Source organism: Pyxicephalus adspersus, chromosome 8 (assembly GCF_032062135.1).
Source record: "Pyxicephalus adspersus chromosome 8, UCB_Pads_2.0, whole genome shotgun sequence".
NCBI lineage: Eukaryota > Metazoa > Chordata > Amphibia > Anura > Pyxicephalidae > Pyxicephalus > Pyxicephalus adspersus.
Window position 1 is genome coordinate 68,032,855 of NC_092865.1, and position 24,159 is coordinate 68,057,013.

General features: G+C 36.6%; 1 protein-coding gene across 5 annotated transcripts in view; it reads right to left on the bottom strand.

The window, feature by feature from the left end:
• Nucleotides 1-24,159, bottom strand: part of IQSEC1 (IQ motif and Sec7 domain ArfGEF 1) — a 378,402-nt gene that overhangs the window by 316,246 nt on the left and 37,997 nt on the right. The gene's annotated exons all lie outside the window — the stretch shown is intronic.

Genomic DNA, 24,159 nt, shown 5'->3' on the forward strand with positions numbered 1-24,159 from the left:
TGTGGGGCATTTCTTTGCTGGAACAATTAGAGAGTGAATTAACGGAAACTGTAATTTTCTTTGGATGGTCAAGGAACAATTTCAACCATATTACCAGGTTAAGCAGAAAATTCTACTGTGGTAAATTCCCCTTAAAGGACAAGTTCTCATTTAACACCTATTAGCTTTTTTAATCTATCCAGGTAAATGAAGCAGGTAATGTAACATTTTACTTTTCTCTTTGAGAATTGTCATTAGTAACCCTACCAGATAATATCTTTTGTATTGGCTCAGAGCTTCTCTTTCAAACATATAGAAGATGTCGGTAGAGAGTTACATATAAGAATGCCCAGCATTCCTTTGGATTTGCTTTCTCAATCACCCAATTGAATGGATCTCAGCAGAGGATACCTGCTTTTTGTATGTGAAGTCTATTGTAAGTGTCTGCTTACACGCAAATCACCATTTTACACCTAATCACATCACCAAGGATAGAAAGCTGTTAATATTTATTTTTTTTAATTGTAATATGATAGTGCAATTACTAGTTTGTTTCTACTTACTTTTTAAGATAAACCAATAAATTCAGAAGTTGTGACCTATTAGAATGAAAAATGAGCATAACATAAAGGTCAGGAAGCACCTATTCCTAATTAGATTACTACAGTCAAGATTAGAAACCTATGTCAGGCTACGCATACTAAGCCTTTCCCTTCTTGAGAACCAGCAGTACCTGGCACTAAAGGGCTCCTTTCTGCTTTTTAAAAATAAGTCTCTAATACCTAATGAGGAGAGTTCATTAATTGGTAAGATTGCATTGTGGGTTGGGATTGGGAAACATTAGAACACATGGAAAATTTCCAGGAAAAAAAGGATCTTTCCTGCTTTAGGCAAAAGAATATGTGAATTTTACTACAAGACACCGGTAAGACATATTCACTGTAGATATATTTAAACCAGTGTTGTTCTTTTTTAACCTAACTAGTGTTAAAAGACTTGGGTTGCCTTACTGAAAATAGTCAACAATCTCTAATTAGAGTAAACATCAATAATTATTATTAATATTACACAGTATTTATATAGGGTCAACATATTACACAGCTCTCTACAAAGTCCATAGTCATGTGCCTGTCCCTCAAAGAGCTCACAATCTAATGTCCCTACCATAGTCATATGTCTTTAATACAATTTGTTTTGGGGAAGCCAATTAACCTAACTGCATGTTTTTGGAATGTGGGAGCAAATCGCAGTACCCGGAGGAAACCCACGCAAACGCAGGGAGAATCTGCAAACTCCATGCAGATAGTGTCCTGGCTGAGATTTGAACCTGTGACCCAGCGCTGAAAAGGCCGGAGTGCTAACCTGCTCCCCAATGCTTCTAATCCCCAAATATCATCCTCCCTATACTACTTTCTACAAGCTTTAAGATTGTAAGCTCCCCTCCTCCTGTGTCATGTTTGTATCTGTCTGTCATTTACACTCCCTATAAAACGTACATAGCTGCCAAATATGTTGGCACTTTATGAATACAAATCATAATAATCTTTTTCACACCTTTATGTTACACAAGAATCTTTAATTGCCGTATAGCGATAGCTAGAAAACAAGTATACTTATACTCAAAACACTATTGTAATATAGTAGTGCTGACATGTGATCCACAAATTTATATAAAGAACTCATTTTAATGATAAAAGCAGTTTAATAAATCATACTTAATAAGAGAGGATAAAAGCCGCTTCTAACAGATCTGTCTTCCAAAATTAATACAGCGAATAACAATGGTTATGAAATAAAGATACTAAAATACTCAGATCTTTAAACAGAATGTATAACTACAAGGAGCTGATTATAGCAATTAGTGAGGGATTTCCTATTAATATTAGCAATTTAATTGTTTATATGAATAATTCATATACATGGTGATAACCGTGATTAGGGTGCTTATTACAATTGTGTTGTTCAGTTAATGTAGAGCAACAATTCTACTGCTGCTTTTCTTTTGTTAATTATGTTTTGCTTGCCTGCCCTTTATTTTTATGGTGTATTGCATTTACAACAGACTGAAGCAAAATCAGAATTCTAATATACACTTCCAGGCAAAAACTCTAATATTTTGTGGGACCGTTTTAAGCTTTGATTACAACACACATTTGCCAGGGTAACATTTCAATAAAGCTTATGCAATATTATATTTATTTTTATCCAGAATTGTAAATGTTTTTCAACTAGATCTTGTATTGATCATGCGAGAGTTGGACCGCAGTGTAAAGTCTTCTCCAGAAACTCCCAATGATTCCTAATAGGGTTAAGATGTGGACTCTATGGAAGTCAATGTTTTAAAATGATGTCACTGATGAATCCTGGCATTGTTATCATGGAAAATGCTATTAGGGAAGAAAAACATCCACTGAAGAAAAAAACTTGGTCATTCAGTAAACTTAAACCTTTTGGGGCATATATTGTTGCTGAACCTAGACCTGACCAACCAAAGGTCATAACTTTTTTTTTTTTAGCTAGTCAGTGTATTATTACAAATATAAAGACAAACACAATCACAACCAACTAACAAAATGACAACCAGTAACAGAGCCAACATAAGTAATATACTGACAGAATCAAAAACCTCGGCAGTTATACAATATTACTGTACCAACATGTCCACGTACACAATTAGTACCATAATGACCCTGCCAGAAACTTGTTCTCACACACAGGCAGTGCCATACTGACACTACTAAAAGTATATGAACACTCACGCTTCTGCAGAAACATCCAGAAATGTACTGATACCGCCAGTAACTTCACATTTAATCAGTAGTGTACTGACATTACCAGTGAGATATCCACAAACACAATAGCAAACTGACCATACCAGAAAAATAAACACACTTCAATCAGTTCAATACAGTTTGAATAGTACTGTATTGAAACTAGAAGAAAAATATGTACACATGCAATCAGTACTGTACTGACACTATCAACCAAAAATATATCTGCACATACAGTCAGTTATATATGAAGTCAATACTGTACTGAAAATAAACAGGTGTACACATAAAATTAGTACTTAGCCGACACTACTAGAAACACATATCCAGGAACAATCTGTACTAAACTGACACTACCAGGAACATGTCTGTACATGTAACAGAACTGTACAAGAAAATGTAACTGACAGTACAAGAAAAATATCTTTACATATAATTAGAGTTAATATTACTATTATTAAAAAGTATTTATATAGAGCCAACATATTATGCAGCGCTGTACATTCGAAAGGGGTTGCAAATGACAGATAGAGACAGTGACACAGGAGGGGGAGAGGACCCTGCCCTGAAGAGCTTACAATCTAGGAGATGGGGAAGCAGAATACAATAGGAGGGGGATATGGATTGATGGGTGAGTAGTGAGAGTTTTAAGAGACAAAAGAAGGCGGGTAGGCAAGTTTGAAAAAAATGGGTTTTAAGGGCTCTTTTTAGGGAGCAGAAAGTAGGAGCAAGTCAAATGGGATGTGGAAGACCATTCCAGAGAGTGGGGGCAGCTCTAGAAAAGCCTTGGAGACGTGCGTGTGATGAGGTTATGAATGAGGAAATCAAGGAGCAGAGAGAGCGGTTAGGGGAGTATTCTTCTATCAGGTCAGAAAGGTAACTGGGGCAAGAACTGCGGAGGGATTTGAAGGCAAAGCACAGGAGCTTGAATTTAAATCTAAGGTGAAATGGAAGCCAATGAAGAGAACTGCAATGAGTTGCAGCAGAAAAGGAACAGTGGGAAGGATGGCTGAGTCTGGCTGCAGCATTCATAAGAGATTGTAGAGGAGAGAGTCGGGTTAGTGGAGGTAAGAGTTTTCAGAAACCCTTACTACTAGATTGGGCTGGTTGCACATCAGAGGAATCTCTGGTCAACAACGATCCAATAGTGGCAAACACCACAGGCTACAATAGAGACCACCTGTATTTGTTTCAAACACCCCCCTTTCCACTTTTACTACCTATCAAAACTTTTAAAAGTGCTAAGGGCCACAATGTCCACAGAAACTTATCCGCACATTTCAAAGTGGCGAGAAGTGCCTGGAAAAAGTGGCAGGCAATACTCCACTGAAGAGATTGGAGTTTCATATGGACAATTTAGGGTAATTATGTTACAGCGATAAATCACTAATCACAACACCTAAAGGCTAATCACCCTTTCATAAATGCTGCATTATAAAAAGACAATAAAGAAACAAAATGGAAAAAGTGTCAATATTTAATCTATCTGATCGCCAGTTTTTGATGAAGGAGCCCTTAAATGTAATTTGATTAGAGTTAACCTGTACTTTAAAGAACATATTTTTAAATAAATCTTGTGAATTTGTTTCCCAGGTAGTAAGGTGCTTTTTGTGTGCAGCTACAAGTGTTAAAATGCATGTAAAATCTTAAAGTACACATAAACGTAATTAGATTCATTTTTATCAAAGATGTGCTTGAGTGAACACACAAATACGCTAGAGAAACCAGGATTGCTAAAATCATACCAGGCATAAGTTCATTGGTAAAATCTGTACCTGAATCATCAGTATCACAAAGAACTGAGCATAAAAAACTTCTCTTACAAACAAGCCATATTATTTTCAAGCTTCTATTGGTGTAGTTTAGGGAAAGGGAAATACAGTGGTACCTTGCTATAAGTCCTTAAGAGGGTCTAGATCCTTGGACTTATACCAAACAAATTTTTCCCATAAGAAATAAGGGGAAAATGATAATTCCGTTCCCATGAAAAAAAAAAATCCTATTGTTATTGGCTATTATACATTGATGGGGCTGTATAAAATAATTTAAACACTGCTTAATACTAAAAAACATAAATACAAAAGCAATTAGATGAAATCAATGAAAATTTAACCTCACTTTACCTTGCTGAGAAGAGACGAGTGCCTACTAGAATGGTGCTGAGAAGGGAGGAGGAGGAAATGTTATGTAATTCACAGAGAGTTATAGCGCCGCTCATTCACTGAATGGTAGCAATTGGCGTACAGACGCTCGTGGGCAGTGTTGGCTTTGTCTCGGGAGAGGTAAATAACGGTAGCGTGTGGTGTTATGACTCATTTTGACCCATACAAGTTCTAGAAAAAAGGTTGTATACGAAGTAAAATTTTTTGTGTCCAAACAGGACTTATACCAAGTTGGACTTATTCCAAAGCAGACTTATACCGAGGTACCACTGTATTTGTTAATCCAGTGCAGAGCTGGGTGCTAGAGTCACAAACTTAGTAGTATTTGCTGCTGCTTCTTTACCTGTTTCTATGCTTCTGAGCCATAATTAGGGTGACAATGATCTCTCCTCGGAATTTCTTTTATTTTACATTATGAGGATAACATTTTGGGGGAGGAGTGTTGATACAGGTGGGACTCACCACAGATGTCCTCAACAGATCCAGGAAACCTGTAAGTTTTTTAAATCAGATTCTACCTTTAACTAGAACAATAATTTTGGCTGAATACACAGTTTCTGTTTGGTGTCCCAATAAATATAAAAGGCAGGGAAAAAGACATTCAATTTTGGCCCTAATCTAGCAATACCAGTGTTTGGTTTTTTAGATAAAAAAAGGGAACAACCAACTCAAACCTACCCTCACACTTCAACCCCCACAAACCTGCACAGACCTAAAGTAAAAAATAAAGAAATAAAATATACACCTCATATACTGGAATTTCCCAGTCTTTGTAGTCAATCGATGTTTTAGGTCTGATGGCCAGCATTATTCACCCAGCTTCCTACGAACCCAGGTCATGGACCTGCTCCTGTCTGTGATTAAACAGTGAAAGGACATGCAGTATATTGATAATGAGATCTCTATGTCACTCTGCACTCTCCTGTTAGCAGACGTTATGTCTACAAAGAAAATGAAGAAATCCCAAGAAATTGCATAGACTGCAAAAGGACAATAATAGATCAAATTCAAGTACTTAAACTGCTTGCATTTAAAGATATATTTAATGATAAATTAATGATTCGAGAGATGCATTATTATGCAGTATGCATAAATTATAAAGTTCAACTTCAAAATGTAAAGTTACTGCCAGTGTTAATCTACAGCGTGTATACATTATACATAAATATTTTTTTTTTCAACAGTTGCAAATTTAATAACACTGTACTTTTTTGATGTACCTCTTGGTCGTCTATACCAGAGGTCCCCAACCTCCAGTCCGCGGCCCACAGGGGGGCCGTGGCCGTCTGACAGGAGGGCTGCGGCTTTGGTTGATGCACTCCGCTTGGGGGGCCGCAGACCATGTTTGCCGGAGACATCACAGGCTCAGGGCGGTGGGCGGGTTGTGTCTCTCGGCAGGTTCTGGTATCATGACATCACCCTGGGGAGAAGTTTCTTGATACAAGACTCCTTGCACATGCACGGTCCATAGTCCATGCATTTAGTGGTCCACGACCTGCAAAGGTTGGGGGCCACTGGTCTATAGAATACTGTAGATTCTAGCAGGCCCCAGGATGATTTCAGAGGCTACAAGGGACAGCTCAGATCAGCAAATCACTGAATAGAGAAGCACGTGTAAGAGAGACACGTCTTTCTTTTTAAATAGTTGTGCCTTAAAATTTGTGCTTGAGCTACTGATATATATCAAGAAGGTAAGAACAGATAAGTAAAAATTACCAGTTGTATTTTTTTGTAAACAGATTCCTATTGAAAGTCATGCCTGACAGGTTTGTATCTCAGGGCTGGATGGAAAAAAATACAAATCCTTTAGTAGGTAAAATTACATATTCAATAAAAGTATTTTATCTGTGCACTTAGTTTGAAGTGTTAATTGCTTTCTCTATCACAGGAGCTAGCTCTGAATCTTTATGTATTCGTGTAGACCAGGGGTGTCAAACTCTGGCCCGCAACGCCTCTTTTTTGGCCCCCAAAAGGAATCTATAATATGAATTGCAGCAGGCCTGCTGCTGCATTGAATTGCTGCATACAATTCCTGGCATCACTCGCGTCTATAGACCAGTGGCCTCTCTGCCCATGCGTGGCCCCACATTGGACTGTTTTCTGGACGCAGGGAAATGTAATAGCGGTGCTTTTTCAGTTTCAAGTTTGGTCCGCGACATTGTCTAAGTTTTGAATTTTTGCCCACTGTGTTTTTTAGTTTGACACCTCTGGTGAAGACCAAAAGATAGACTTGTTATATACATATAATGTCTGCAGGAGCTGTCAGTTTCTGCAAAATCAGACAGTTCCTTCAGGCAAGATAAGGTTAATTTCTCTTTGAGTCCCTGTCAGCTCTGAACAGAAGTGACTGACAGTCTTCAGTTACAAGACAATACAAAGGGCTGCCTGCACTGCTAATAGTTATACCAATGAGAAACAGGAAGTCGGATAAATGTATATGATAAAACTGGACTACTGAAAGGCAAAGAAAAAGTATGGTCATACTCCTAAAACCATTCTGAATTCAACTAATCTTTAATTTACCTAAGATAAGAAAAAAATAAGTGGCTAAAAATTCTGTATATGTTAAGATGTCCACCAATCCAAATCCCCAACACAGAATTAAAGAGAATGCAGCAAAGAAATGCTTGAATATTTGGCTTGAAAACATACAAGATTAAAATGAGCATTATGATCAGAAAAAAAAAAGAAAAAGGGTTTGGAAGTTCTTGACCTCATATTCTGTTACAGGACTGCCATATATCACAGCTGAGTTAATGACACAAACATTGAAATATTGGCAAATGGATAAATCGAGATAGCAGATGCTTATTTCTTTTCAGGGTGCCTTGTTCTGGTACTTAATACAAAACAAAATTAAATTAAATATTGGTTATGGTACATTGTTTTTTCTGACTTTAATACAAATAATATACAATGGCAAAGACTTTAAAAACTCCTTCTAAATGCTGCTTTTAACAAATCCTTTTCTAGAGCTTCAATTTGCATATTGCCGCCTCTTGAAGTATTTTTCCTTTTTCTCCTGATCCCTGCAGAGCTTGCATACCCTGCATTCTGACCTGGCCAATCAAGTTGGCTGAAAACCCTGAACCTGCAAGTGGACCTGGTACAGAAGCCAGTGGGGAGAGGTCAGTATACCTTGGGATTTTCAAACAGCCAGGTAAGTTTATTTTATTGCAAAAGGGAACAAACCTGCTTTCACATTTTTTAATATCTATAGTAAAGTTCTGCTTCAAGTTCAAAAAAATTTCTAAAATACAGCATTTCCATGTGAATAAATGTGGATTTTTCACAAGCACTTATCCTTGAGAATAGTAGATAGAGATGTATTCTGGGAAATAGACATGACAAACAATGGTAGAAATACTGAATAGCAACATCTGTGTAGAAAGACTAACTAAAGTCACCTTGTTCAGTGTTGTAGACATGTACTTTAATAGTCAGATCATTCTGACCTCACATGGTTTGAGGGGGTGACTGGAAGCAAGCAAGGTTTGCAATTTATGTGGAACTGCAATTTATCTGTGTAACTGCACACTTTACAACAAGAACATAGTTCACAAAAAGAGCAGAGCAAACAATGATAATGCTGTGATTTGCTGTTTTTTTTAGTCATCCAAAGTTGTTGAACACTCAGTTCAAATTGTTTTGTAGTTAGAAAAAAAATAATTAGGCATGCTGTCCAATAGTTATTAATTGTTGATTTTCATAGTAAAAACAACCCTGCAAAATAATTTATCATTTACTTGATAAATAATGCTGTTCTTTGTGTATAACATATATGAATGAATTAGGATCGCGAAGAAAAGCCTGTTGTTGTTTCCTGACAGGTACTGGTTGGGTTGGTTAAGAAGAGGGAAGCCATTAGCAAGTCCAGGAACCAGATGTGGATAGCTAGGTTACAGCTAGTGGGGCTTGGTAGGAAAAGGAATTTTAGAAAGGTAAGTATCACATCTTACTTTTCTACTCTTAGGCGAGGTACACACTTACAATGGTTCTCGTCGGATAATCGGCTCAGGGCCGATATGGAACAGGAATCTGGCGTGTGTACAGCGCCCGTCGTCTATAGTGGAACGACCGTTCTGGCGAATCCAGGGATGATAGACGACAAAATATTTTAATAGAAGTGAAGGGGGGAGAGCACAGCGGGGGTGCTGCTGCGTCGTTCTCCCCCTTCCCTCTCCATAGAGCAGAACGGGGCTGTATGTACAGAGCTCGTTCATGCATCGTGCAGTCGTTAGTTGTTGGAAAGGATCGTGAAAGATCCTTTCCAACGACAATTATTGCACTTGTGTATGCAACCTTAGATCTAATGAGCTTGCAACTCTTGCACAGCCACTGTAAGCGGTTTTATTTATTTATTTTATTCCAGACTTCTATTCCAGCTGCCACAAAAAGAAGATACCGGCTTTATATACTTCAAAAAGACTTTATATATTGATAGTTGGTTGGGGTTGCCTGCTGCCCTCTTCACTTGTGGTGGTTTTCGCCACTTTGTAAGTCGTGCTGACATATGAGCCAACAGGAGAAACCACAAGTGATGGGGACACTCACCCAAAAATATGGAAATTCTTGCCGTGGCTGGGAAGAAGTAAAGCATCAGCTTATTGAGATACAGGACACCTGAAACGTAAGGATTTGGAGTCTTCTTTTTTATAAAATTGCCTTTGTGCTGATTATTCTTTAAATATTAGATAGAATTTTTGAGTTTGTCTAACTTGAGCTTTCTTTTGGGAAACAATTTGGTTGGTTTAGTTAAGCACGTGTTTTAAAGTTTACCAATAACAATTTCTTTTTAGTTTTGGCTAGAATAAAGTAGAACAGGAAATGTCAGGTTTTATTGCTATTGGAGATATTCTGTTACTTCCTGTCTGGTAAAACGTTTGTCATGCTAGGAAAGGAAATTAGGTAAACTTTAACAGCAACACATACAAAAGTATATTTTTTTTTAAATAGTGTCAGCTGTCAAGGAAGAAACCCTGAAAATCCTCTTTATTAATGCGGAAACCAGATATCCACCCTTCCAGGGGATTAAGTATATATTACATTAGTAGCCCTTACTTATTCCTACAAATAATTTATTGATAAAAACCACAGTAACTGACACCTCATAAAAAGTGCCTTAATAAAATATTAACACAAACAAATTTACTGAAAGAAAATAGTTTATGGACACAGAATTGCATCTAGCATCAATAATGTTGTCCAGCCATGTAAAAACCATCTTGAACCACAATAACCAGACACTCAGAAATGTTTACTTATTGCATTCCTGTTGCTAAATGATAGATCTCCTGCACTGTGGAAATAGCACAGGAAATTAGAAGTGATGTAAATGACCAAACTGTTCATCCTTTTCAATGACACCTGCTAATTCTCAAATGGCCTATGAATCGAAGAGAAACTGAAATGTTTTCTGCAGTGATCTGGCAAAGGTTTGTTATTCTATTATATGATGACATTAGCAGTGTAGTAACACATGGCAACAATTAATTATGCTAATAAATAAGACTGATTGCCTTTTTGGCACTATGTCATTTAAAAAGTCTGATCACCTCCAAAATTGTTACCTGGGCTGAAATACAGGAAACTCACAACGCTCTGGGGAGAGAGTATTTCAGCTCATGGTCAATACTTGCAGCTCATGGTCCCTGATCCATAATCAAAATCACCTGTATAAATTGTCAGTATTGGAACATATTTGTCTTAGAACCTTGTCCCACTTACCTCTTCCCCTCTAAAGAGCAGACGCCTCTCTCCTGCGCATGCGGGCAGTTCGGATGCTGGGCGTGTCTCTGTTTCCAAGCTTTATCAATTCTGTCCGATCTGCTGGCCAATGAGAAAATAGCCTCTGTAGCAGCCCTGGTTATTTAGCTAGCTCACACATTGCACTAAGTGTTCGTGAAACATGTCTCCATTGTCCCGAGAACTGTGAACTAGTTCCTGTCCACCTGGTGCTAAATTCCGTGTTTCCTCTTTTCAGCTCCTGCATTAACCCCCCGTTGTCCAGTCTGTTGGTTCCCAGCCAACTTCCCTGTGCTGTTCCAGTGTTCCTCTCTGTCTGTGGAGTCTCTTGTGCCTCCTGTTGCTTGCAGTGTCTCCTGTGTTCCCTGTGCCCGCCGTGTCACTGGTGTCTGTCCCCTGTAACCCTTGCTATTGACCTCTGGCGTGTGACTTGACCTCTCTTACTTGCTGCCTGCCTCGACCCCGGCTTTCCTCCACTATCTATCTGCTTTGTTATTTGGTGCCGTGTTTTGCCCACCTTGGTGTGCCCAAGGACCGCAACCTGGGGGTAAACAAGAGGCGCAACACCCTCACTATCACAGGCTCTGGAGAAAAATCTGGTTACTGCTTAGACTCTGCGCCTTGGCCCTTCTCAGGGCTCACACTACCTCAGTGCAAGCTGTAGCCCCCCCTAGTGGTCCTGTCTCTCCGTGCATGACAAACCCGTTTGACCACTACGCTAATTTTCAAGCTGTATGCTGAACTAATTAGGATATCTCATTCACAAGTACATAAATATGTTTCCTTATGGGAGACGGATTTACGCAGTTCAAAAACAAATGAGGAATGGCTCAAGGCATGATCCAAGGCTGTCTCTCTTGTTCTATGAATGTCACAGTACTTAAATCTGCATATAAAGTTATGAGATGGTACATGGTGCCTTCTCCTAAAGCATTGTACAAATCAGGGATCTGGGCTATGGGCTAGGAAGAAGGTACGACTATACATATTTGGTGGAAATGTCCGTTTGTTAATAGGTTTTGGAGTGAAGTATTCTGAGTTCTAAACAGCATGTTTGCAGGTATTTATTCATAAAGATCTGTGGATTGCCCTGTAACATTTTAATCTATCAAATATTAATAATACAAAATTACAATTAGGTATGTACATATTGTTGGCAGCCAAGCAGGTATAAGCGAGGATTTGGAAGAGGCAATTCCTGCCCTTCCATGGGATGAAACTTAGGATGGATAATATGTTGGTGAATAAGAAACTAACCAGTACTTTATCAGACTCCTATCATAAATTTTTATCTGTGTGGGACCCATGTTTACAATATTCAACATCATCTTTTCCTTTAACTTCATTGTCGAGTTGGTAACACTGGGAAGTATGTTGGGTTGTTATTTTTCTTTTGTTTTACGTTCTTCCTCCTTTTTTTTTTTAACACAACTGCAACTGTTGTTTGAAACTGGTTTATTGTAACTGTCATAAGTATATATAACACAATGACTGCTCTCCACCCAGTAGTGTCTATATTTGTTTTTATCATAAACCATGGACTCTCTGGACTGGAAAACGCATATAAAAAAATTGAAAAATGTGTATGTATTTATATATTCTATATATATGTTTTTATTTGTATTGTTATATATTTTTATATTGTTTACATACAACATTAATAAAAATAATTGAAAATAAAAAGTCTGGTCACCTTTTTTTTGTTTGTACTTACATATGTTTGATATAACCTATCCTTTCTTATCTTCCCAAACATTTTAGGAAATACAATGGATACCTGATTTATGCAAATTACATATTGCACATATTTGCAATACATGCTCCGCATTCAGCTGATTTTTTTCTAGTACTCCAATGTGTAATTTACAATCCACTTCCCTATCTGACTCTTTTATAGCACCATAAAAACATCATGAGAACATACTTTTCAATGTTTGCATGTATATGAAGAAAAATTAAAACCAAACACATTATATTGAAAGATGTCAAAGTTTATAGCAGGCCACAGGGTCAGGCAATGAGAAAAGAGAGGACAGGCCACAAGTGAATACTGCATTACAGTTTACTCGGTAAAAAAAACTTAAAATATTGCATAAGTAAAACAGCAAATGCAACACAGAAGCATTCAGTGTCAACACAAAATAAATGAAATTTCAGTATAGACTCTATATTTGCAATTGATTTCTGGACATTCTCAATTATTGTGACTGATATGGGCAGCTAAACCTACAAACCAATTTAGAAAGTGTGTGATAAACAATGACAAAAACAGTATGTTGAGAGCCCTGTGCAGACTACAAAAGAAATATCTAAAACTTTAAATTTAAAAAAAAACTAAAATTTACTAATATTTAAAAACTGAGACCAGTAAAGTTGTCAGTTCAACAGAATAATGTGTCATGTTATTGTCATGGCTTCTGTACACCTTCATTTCAGCAGCCATATGCTCTAGTAGTAAAACTGCAATGGTATTTTAAACTGTACCCGAAATCTGGGTGTCATATTTAAAATAAATATTAATAGAATGTTCTCCTCTGTAGTATGACTAGCTAGGATGTGGCATTCTTATAACCATCGAAAACCATAGTAGATTTTCTCAGGACTTTCTCATGGCTTTCCTAGTGTTTCTTCTCTTTTTGAAACACTGGTTTTAATCTTAATGGGTTTGTATAGTTAGCGGTTTCCGTACAAAGCCCTAATCAGACACATACTTTGTATTTCAATATTTTTATTAAAAAGTGCAAAAGTACTAGTACTACAAGTTTTTTTTTTGAAAAACAATAAATTCATGTGGTAACAAAAGTCAAATAGGAATACAAAGGAAAAGAGTAACAGGGAAAAGCAGGAAAACATTTGAATTGCAAATTAAATGGCTTGAACTACAAATTAAATGGCCAAAGCACACACTAATGAGAAAAGGAAATGGAGAATCAGAGATGGAAACCATCAAGGAAAATCCAGTGGAGTGTCTCCAACCTATAAAAATATATGTTAAGAAATATAGTGATCCAATGATCCAATTGAAATTTAGTAATATTTATTACCTGAAAGTCTATAATTGACCATAATTCAATTTAACTTGGATTCAACTAAAACAATGTGAAGGACAGCTGTGCTCCAATATTCAGCCAATAGTAATTTTAGCTGCCAAAAAGATGTACTGAACAAGCTTTCCAGTGCTTTTTGAGTGCCCCGCTACCTGCTGATTAAAGAGTTTAGATGCCCTGCAATCTGCGGTCCTGCAATATGCAGGTATCCCTGAAATCTTTGCGGTCCCATTCATTCTCGACCACCTAGGCGGCCAAGAATTAGGAGGTGGACTGCACCCTTTTTTTAAAAAAAGGCTATTGCACTGAAAAAAAAAAAAAACAGAATGTTTACCTTACATAAAAGGGTTCTAGGTACCCTTTAAATTGAAGGCACACATGTCTTTATTAATAAATATTTACAAGCAGAGAAAGCAAAAGAGAAAAATAAAACAAACAAACTCAAGTTAAAAATAAAAGTTATCAGTATATTATTGCAAATCTAAATATTATTGGATACTTAGATGAACAAATAATATTTCTTTTACTTATGTTGCTACCAGAAGGGACAGATAGAGTTTATTATCCCATTGAAATCAAAATAGCACAGTTATCTTTGTATTATCTCCCCAAGCAAACAAACACTGTACATACTCATCTTTGACAGCATATTACTGGATCAGCGACAGCTGCTTACTGCCCTCCTGGGCAGTAAACCTTTTATTCTACAACATGCAAATTAGTCAATTGCCTACAAAAGTTTCAGAATGGTTTCTGTGAAGTGGGAGAATAATGTGTGAGACTACAAGATGGTTTTGGATAGGCGATGCTCCTGCTAAAGGCAGTGTCATAATTTCCACTTAATACTCTTTTGTTGTTAGTGAAGCTTCAAGTGAGTTTATAAGCAAGCTCACTTGCCATGACAAGATGTTGACATGCCTGGGTGATTAAGTATAAATGAGCTAGCCTAGCCTGCAGACTAAATCACAGATAAGTGAAAACTAATTGTGTTACTTTTTAATACAAAAAGTTATGTACAGAGTTTAAAAACACAAACTCATGTTATAAGCCAAAGTACAGCAACTTTTAGTAAATAATTTAGAATTACAGAATTGTGTAGCTTGTTATTACCACCAATCAATGCAGACATTTTAGAGTTTAAGTGATACCCCTTATTTACTAATTTAAGCTTTTAAAGAAGCAAGTTATATGTCTAATCAAAAGCAGGCAATTAGAAAGCACGAATCTTTAAAAACAAAACCAATGAAGCAAGTGTCCACAAACATTTTAAACAAGTCAGGTAACAATTTTTCAGAATCTGGAGGCAGACTAACTGAAAAGGACAATGCCCAATCATTAGTGTCATGGGGAAGAATAGTGCACCATGTTGGGTGTTAGGGGGAAACAGCTCCACATCAATGATGTCAGAGAGAGGAATAGTGCGCCATTTTTGGTGTCAGGAAAGGAATAGGGCCCCATTGTTTGTATCAGTGAGAGAAAGAGTTCCCAGTCAGTGGTGTCCATGAAAAAACTATGCCCATCACTGTTTTTAGTGGGAGGAATAGTGTCCCATCATTGGTGTCAAAGGAAAGAATAGTACCACATTATTGGTATCAGTGGGAGGAAAAGTGCCCCATCTCAGGGTCAGTGGAAGAAATATTGCCCCATCAAAGGGTTTATTGGAAAGATTATTGTCCTATAACTGGTATTAGTGGGAGGAACAGCTCCAGGGGAGCTAGTTAAGGATTGGCACAGTTTGGGACCCACTGGAAAGAGTAAAGGAAAGTTAATCCTTCAGTAAGGTTTTTTTGTGGCAGTCTTTGTCCCTGTTGAGAGATTGACCTTTACTTTCTATTATGGCAGAAAGCAATAGAAAATCTCTCCACCAGGAACACTGACAAAAACATATTTTTGTGGAAGTGTACACAACGACACAAAAACTCTCATACAACAAAAAATGATAAAGTATTTTTGTGTAGAATTAATAATGTGTGAAATCAGAAAAATCATTTTTTTTTGTTTCGCTTTGAATATAATATAGAATATTTTTTTTAAAGAAATATTATGTGTCCCAAAAAGAAGGATTTTACCAATTTGCAATCCTGGTGACCACGTAGGAGGTTAGGGAGAATTTTGATTACCAAGACACTACAGAAAAAAATAGTCCAATTCAGGACAAAGCTTTAGGTTCACTAAAGCCACTTGCTCCAGCAGGACATATCTTCCATTTTTCTCCACTGTTCTGAATGAGCCCCAGTAACCAGGAAAGATACCAAATACCTCCAGGTGTGGGGGGAGAATGTGACTCATTATTCTTCTAAACACATAACATTGTACCCATCAGTCTTTGGCCTTTTGAAAGAAAATGATTCCAATCAATCACACATGGATTGTTCAAGTGACTATTGTGCCTCTGTAGACAGCAGAAACGTGCAACATTAAGAAATGTGTAAGGAAAGCCAAAAACCACTAGACATATGCAGACCAAATTTGCTGATAAGTGTTATCAAATCCACACCTTGCCAACCAATAAAATTGTTATCGACAAGCTCCAGAAATCCAGCGTGTGCACAGAACTTCCACATAAACTTGACATCAAATCTTTTAAACAATAAGCACTGTCTTTACCTTATATTCTGGGTTTGGTGGTCTAGTTTATATTGTTTGGTAGCTCTAAATTAATAGAGGTTACATTCACTGCTATGCTCAGCAAACACATTTCAGTGTCTCTTTAAAATGGGTCAGTTTCTGCTGTAATGAAGTGTGTGTCTTCTGGTGAATGAATGTGTCTTCTAGCAAATGTCAGATCAAAGCACAGCATTAAAATCAAATGGCATAGGTCACCTGTGTATGTGATGTCATGGTATTTTGATTCAATAGCCACGTCAAGTTGTTCCATGCAGCCTGATGCTAAACATAAAAGAATACAACTGATGTTGTGTGACAAAGTAATTTATAAAATATATAAATGTTTTATTGTTTTTTTGCTTATACCTGTATATACATACACACATACACTTTTTCTTAAAAAAAATCTCAGAATGCTTTCCAAAACAAAAAGATAATGAATGCGCACCTGTGAATAAATGACAAAAATAAAGAGAATTATCGCATGGCAAAATGTTAGTACTTTATCTTTTATTTATGGTTCAATTATTGCCGCTGGAAACAATCTATGACAGAAGTTAAGTGATCTGTATACATGTCAGATTCTTTCTGGAGACGAGCCCAACTCTTTGTGTCAAGCGAGAACCATCTGATGAGTGTACATAGACTTAACAAATACTATTTAATATAATCAACACAATTGAGCAATGCAAAGGATAATAATAATAATAATAATAATAATAATAAAAAGGGAGTTTTTTTGAAAGATATAAAAGACAGGAAAAATAATTAATATATGCCTTCTTCTTCCCCTGTTATCTACCATGTGGACTTTAGCCTGTACAAAGTAGAAAAAATGGAGAGGCAAAAGTTGAAGCATGGAGAAATGTATTGGCTGAAATACTAATCCCAGAAAGTAAAGTAATGTAATGAGTGACAATTGCTAACTTTTAAATTAACAGAAATTAAATTTGTATTTATACTATTACGGGGGATGAAATTGCAGGTATATTTACATTGGGGTAAACCCCTATATATTAGCACTAAGGATAGGAAGAGGGTAATTTGGCTCTGTGAGAAAACTGATGCTTCACTGCACACACCCATCATGTTTACAGAATGGGCGAGTACAGGTACATGATCTGATATGTGTGCTACTTTTTCTGTATAGTTCAATCACATAGGGTAGGTGGTAGGTTTCTAGAGACGTCCAAAACCTTAATGTGTTGTCTGGTATAAGAGTATACATGTTCACACAACCCTATTTTACACAATTTTGCATAACACTAAATGAGGGCCAGAATCGGCAACATTCATGGGCAGCAAGGTGGCTCAGTGGTTAGCACTCTGGTCTTTGCAGCACTAGGAGTTTGCATGTTCTCCCGGTTTCTTCCGGGTACTCCAGTTTTCTCCCACATTCCAAAAAAATGCAGTTAGGTTTTTTGGCTTCCCCCCAAAAGTTGACCTTAGACTGTATTAACCCCCCCCCCCCCCAGCGGTAATCCCGAGTGTGACTCGGGGTAGATTTAGTGTACCAAAAGTGGTAATCCTGAGTCACACTCGGGGTAGCTTTAAAAAAAAAAACCCCACTTATCTTGTTCCATCACTGTCCTCCGGCGTCCTACCTGCTGGTCCCCGCAGGTCCTGTGGACACATCCTGCTCCTCCAATCTCCAGCCGAAAAGTGCAGATTCGATCTACACGGTTTCCCAGTGAAGTCGGTACATGCGTCGGTGTGGCTGGGACTTTCAAATAATTTCTTATTGGATTCAATACAAATAGGCTTTATTGAGTCCAATACAAAGAAGTATTTATAAAATATATATTTAATTATATTATATGTAAATTATATATGCTACTGTACACTTATATTACATGTAATTTATTTTTACAGTTTTTTGTGTTTTTTTATTTAAAGTTTATTATTGAATCGATTAAATTTACTAAATATCGGTAAGTTATGCCTAAGAATTTTAGCCTACAATGTAAAATAAATTTCTATGCAAAAAAAATGGAACGCTTTTTGCATGGAAATTTGCACAGAATTAGAACGCTAGGGGGATTAAAGGCATATGACTATGGTAGGGACATTAGATTGTGGGTTCCTTTGAGGGACAGTTAGTGACATGGACTTTGTAAAGTGCTGCGTAATATGATGACGCTATATAAACACTGTCTAATCATAAAATTAGTTTAAAAAAACAATAAATGAGGTCCCAGATTACCTTATTTTAGGACACGTTAACACACCAGTACATAAAGTTTGAGAATACTTTACTACACCCACATTACACAATAGTAAATGAGGTCCAGGATCACCTCACTTAACCCCACTTAACACAACAGTCAATCAAGTCAAGGATAACCTAATTTTACCCCACTGTACACAACAGTATATGAAGTAAAGGGTTGACTCACTTCCCACTTTGGTTGATCAGACCCATCGTTTTCAACTGCGTTTCTTGTTTTTAAGAGAATCATTTTAATACTCTAGAATTAACATTAAACACAGATGACTGTCAAGCAATGTTTAATGATCTACACAGGAAAGGGTGCACAAAAGCTTAATTAATTAGAAAACTCCATGGATAAAATGTTCCTATTTTATCCTTACACACTCTGGTCAAAATTCACAGTGACTTACATATCAAAAAGATTGTGAGTGGTTTTAATGATTTTACAATAAAATGAAATACTATTGCCTTGGGGGAAAACATTGTGTCACCAAAATAGCTTTGGAAATTCAGCTTTTCATGAAGTCTTTGTACATCGTAACAGTGTCCACAAATAGCGCTGGAGGCACAGTACATTCAATGCTATATATTTATTATACGTCTGTAAATCAAGAAAGTTCATGAACAGAATGAAAGGTTTTCTGGGTTTCCAGACTGCTTTAAACTTTTATATAATTTACTCTTCTCTTTTCAAAAATACAGTATGATGCATGGTGCCTGAAAATTCCATAACATGTCAAGCATATTAGTAATAAAGCCTGCTTACTTTCAGAAATGTATCAGATTTTTATATTTATATATAACAAAACTATGAAAATCAAAGTGAAAATCCACAATATATTATTTTCTAGTTTTTAAATCATGTCAGTCTGAGTTTTCTTTTCTTTCAAACGCTGTATTCAAAAACAAAAAGCAGACCGTAGGTTTTATATTTTACATATTTATCCTGTTTTCCTTCTTACAGAAGCTTGGCAACATTGCATTGCAAGTCACACAGGAGCTGTGCTCCATAAAATGGTAGATGTTTCATACTATTCTACTAATACTTCAAATACATTTCAATACAAAAATAAATTGAAAATACAGTAGAAAAAGCCTAAAATAAATTAATGGAACAAAAAAAGGGACCGGCAAGCTATCAATTTATTTATTTTGGGAAGTTTGGTATGTGATCAGTTTCTAAGGAGTAGGGTTCATGACTACTTAGGTAGTGTTGCCGAGCCTCTTCTCTTCACCCTCTCCTTATATTTAATTTTGGGGTTAAGCTATCCTCTAAGCTACATACACACGTCCAGCAGTTCATGCCCGATAATCGTCTCAGGGCCGATATTGGGCAAAAAATCTGACGTGTGTACAGCGCCAGTCGTCCATCATCCGAACGACCGTCCTGGTGGATCCACGGACGATGGATGACCAACGATCGTAATGCAAGGGAAGGGGGAGAGCGCGCAGCAGGGTGCTGCTCCATCGTTCTCCCCTCTTCCCTCTTCATAGAGCAGAACGGTGATGTATGTACAGCACTCGTTCATTCATCGTGCAGTGCTAGTCGTTGAAAAAGGATTGTGAAAGATCCTTTCCAACGACTATTATTGCACGTGTGTATGCGGCTTTAAACAAAAACTGCCAATCTGCAGCCTGTCCTCTGTCTCTTATCAGCACAGCTAGAAACATAAATTTGTCCACAGTTCACTAACTGTGGGCATTTACAACATAACAAAAGTGTCTTCTTATTTTTAATTTAAACATTCTAAAAGTTCAATTTATAAACATTATGTTAATATCCAGGAAAGAGATAGAAATGAGGGGCCCTTTAAAAAAAATATGTAGGCAAATGACACATAACTATAATACATAACAGATAAGTGATTGATTCTTTTCACTACTACTTTTACTTTATTACTTTATGCTACTTATTCCTTTACTTTTTTAACTTTTCAAAATAACAAACGGAACAATTTAGAGGTAGGGTTATATTTGCATAATAGGTAGAGCACAGCAATACACAAAACAGTGTGGCTCTTCCTAGTTCTGCCCTGTGTTCTCCCTTCTTATATAATTGATTGCAACATTTAGTTAAACAGGTATAACCACCCTAATAAACATTCGGTTACTGGCAAAGAATTAAGATAGATCATACAAAGAACATTCTAGTAGGGAATGATTACCTTGCTCCTCAGACAATAGATACATTACTTCCTAGTGGGAGACGTAAAGTAAAAGACTCAGCAAGATAGCATAAAAACAACAAATAATTTATTTAAAAAATAAAATAGTAGTGTCCCTTTAAAGGATAACTGCAGTTATGAACAATCCAAAAGAGGATAATGCACACAGTGCATCATGGTATGAATGAGCCCTGACACACATCGAGTGTAAAGAAATGCTTTCTCAATTTTGCAGACTGTTCTGGGTCAGAAAGTTTTCCATTTTGTGGTGTATCCAAAAGTCATTTAACAAATCATGTATGCATTTAGCCCAGCCATAGAAGATAATAGTTGTCTCAGAAATGCAGATACATACAACTCTTTAGAAACATTCAGGAAACAGGTCATAAGCAATATGTGTGTTTAGCTATTTTGGTCACATCTTTTTCAACAGTTAAATGTTTTTTTCATTAATGTTTTCACAGTGTTAAGTTAATCAGAGTATGATCCAGTTATACACTGGATAAATATATAATGCACTGGATCATTATGTCCAAAGGAATATTTGTATAAGTAAGGCTTCTCTTACATTTTTTGAAAACAAAAATCTGTTCTGGTTTAGGTTAAAGTAAAACTCCAAGCAAACACCAAAATGTTACAGCTGAAAAACAAATTTATTGTTTACCCTGCCAAAGGATTTGTAATTCTTCAAAACCAAATCATATTGAAGGTACGCATACACCAACCTGCACAGTCAGATAGGTGACATTCATAGCAATTTATCAGCCAGGTTCAGCAATTTTGCGTTTTATGTTACCTTTACGCCTTTAGTCCCTGAAATTGGCAATAAATCAGCATAATTGCCTCTAAATGGATTGTAAGCTCTATTGAGCATGGTCCTCTCTTCTTCCTGTGTCATGGTTTGTATTTGTCTATCATTTTCAACCCCTATTTAACATACAGAGCTACGTAATATGTTGGCCCTTTATAAATAAAGTTTAATAAAAGTAATGTAATTAGGAAATTGGCCCAATAAACGGTAACCCTAATGTAGGTAGCTGCAAAGTGATCCCTTTTGACTACTGGCAAAAGTGTGTAATACAAGCTAACCAAACAAGATAATAAATATTTTGCTAGATAAAACTGCAAAGGTGGATTTCATTCATGTATTTTCTATGTAGTCCTTTTACAAACTTTTGCAAATCTGATACTATGGATGTCAAACCACCAACTGACCCTCCAATGGAAGCCTCAAATACAGCTAAAAGCAATTTAAAACAATGTTAATAGACATTTTCTAAGTACAATTTAAAGTCGGTAAACAAAGTGGGTCAAAAAGTAATTATTAGTACACTTTGCCACTATAAAAGATTCCTTTAATAAATATTATTCAAAAAACTGACGATTATGGGTAGATACAAGTGAACAAAAGCACCCACTGGTGTCTTTCATGTGTTGGTGACTTAAGAGAGATACAATTGTCTGATTTCCTGTTATACCCCCGTCTCCTTCTTCCTGCTTTAGCTGTTTCACACTTCTTGCTTTTAGTTCAGGCTGCCTAACTAAAAAACTGAAGATGTCTGTATCATTCTAGGGTGAATATCAGTGCGAAACGATCTTGTTATGTCACATGTAAAAAGGCTCAATTTACTAAGGAATAATAATAGTTATTTGCGATATATGGCCATTATTTGCTTTAGTGACTGTTGTGTTAAGCAAAGAAGGTCAAAAAAAGTAGTCACATGGCTAAAGTGACAGATCATAATGGCAAATGAAGCATGTATTAAATCTTAGTGAATTAAATCTGAAGTATCTTTTGGTAGAAGACTCTCTCGTGCAGCTTGAGGATGCACTTGCAAGGTTAACACGAGAGGGTCAAGGGTGATCTTTTGCAAAGTGTCAATTTGCCCTAAATGTAAGGTTGGCACAAATTCTTATAAACAGCTCAATAAATATAAATTTGTAACAAAAAATCCCAATCCAATTCTAATCCTATATTGTACACAGATAAACTATGATACAACTTTTTTTTTTAATAATGGAGAGAATATGCAGACTGGTGAGATAAACTAGTTAATTTTCCATGGGTGCTAGCTCTCCACATCATGTATTTCTTTCACTTTTATAGGTTGAGATATGACTATATATCTAGATTTTACATATCGAGTGTTTAGATTTGAAATAAGGTGCAGTAAATTTACCCTATAAAGTTACATGTAAATACAGACAGGCTGAAATGTCAAATGTTCAGAAGTTCTCTTTTCTATATTAGCGAGGCTTTAACATCAATATATAGAATGTCATGGCATTATTGAGCAGCATATTTACAAGGTATATGGAGGTGAAGTTCTTCCCTTTAGTGCTGTAAACCATTTCATACAAAAGCATTTTACTGCATGATCATTATGTTAGTGTGACACTTTAGGGATTATGTGTATTACATATACGGTATATCTTTTTCAAGGCAACGGGGTTTATCAACTAGCAGGTTGCAAACAGAAAAGAAAATGCCAGTAATAGGCTAGCCAACAGTCTATAAACTAATGCAACTATGTTGTATATGTTAAATATATTTCAAATGCAATTTTGACTTTCAGTAAAAACTTATTTTATTATTTATAAGGATTTGACAGCTTTAACTCGGTCATTGTATTTAGGGCATTTGCAGAAATTTTCTAGCATATTGAAATATTTTTTTTTTATCCAACAAAAATTGCAACAATATTTTCACTGTGTAGCTATAAACATAAGTAAGGATGAACAAATTAAGAATTTATTTTATTACAAATTAAGACATTTTGACAATAGCATTTGAGTGTAGGTTAACCTGAAGTGGAAGTAAAGTCCTGGTATGACACAATAGGGGGAAAATTTTATGTTGTGAAAAGAAGATTTAATTTGTCTAGGAACTACTAATAACATTGTGTGTATTTTGTGTCATAAACGACTATCAGATGTAATAGCTCTTGAAGTGAGTTACTAGGTAGAACATTTGTAGTTAGTAAATGGACCTCAGATGACAAACAACACATGACAAATTACGCCGTGTCAATATGACAGTACAAATAGCAAAAAAAACTGAATAAGTATAGCTTGTTTGGAAGGGTTGCCAGGAGAAGGTCTCTTCCCCCTAAAAACAACATAGCAGTATGGCTTAGTTTTACAAAGTTACATCTAAACAAACCACAGATGAGATGAGGTTTGGTTGTCCATGAACTCTAAAGCCAATTGTGAGACCATCAGTGTGACAGATAAAGCTTGGTTGATATTGGTTTATGAAACAGGACAGTGATCTCAGGCGTACCGGCAAACCTACAACAGCATAGACCAGGGGTCTGCAACCTGCGGCTCCGGAGCCGCATGCGGCTCTTCAGCCTCCTTGTTGTGGCTCCCTTCTGCTGCTGCGGGGAGATCTCTGATGGGGGATCCCCTTCCTCCCAAGACACTGCGGAGGAGGGGGATTACCTATCCGGTGTTCTAATGAAAAAAATC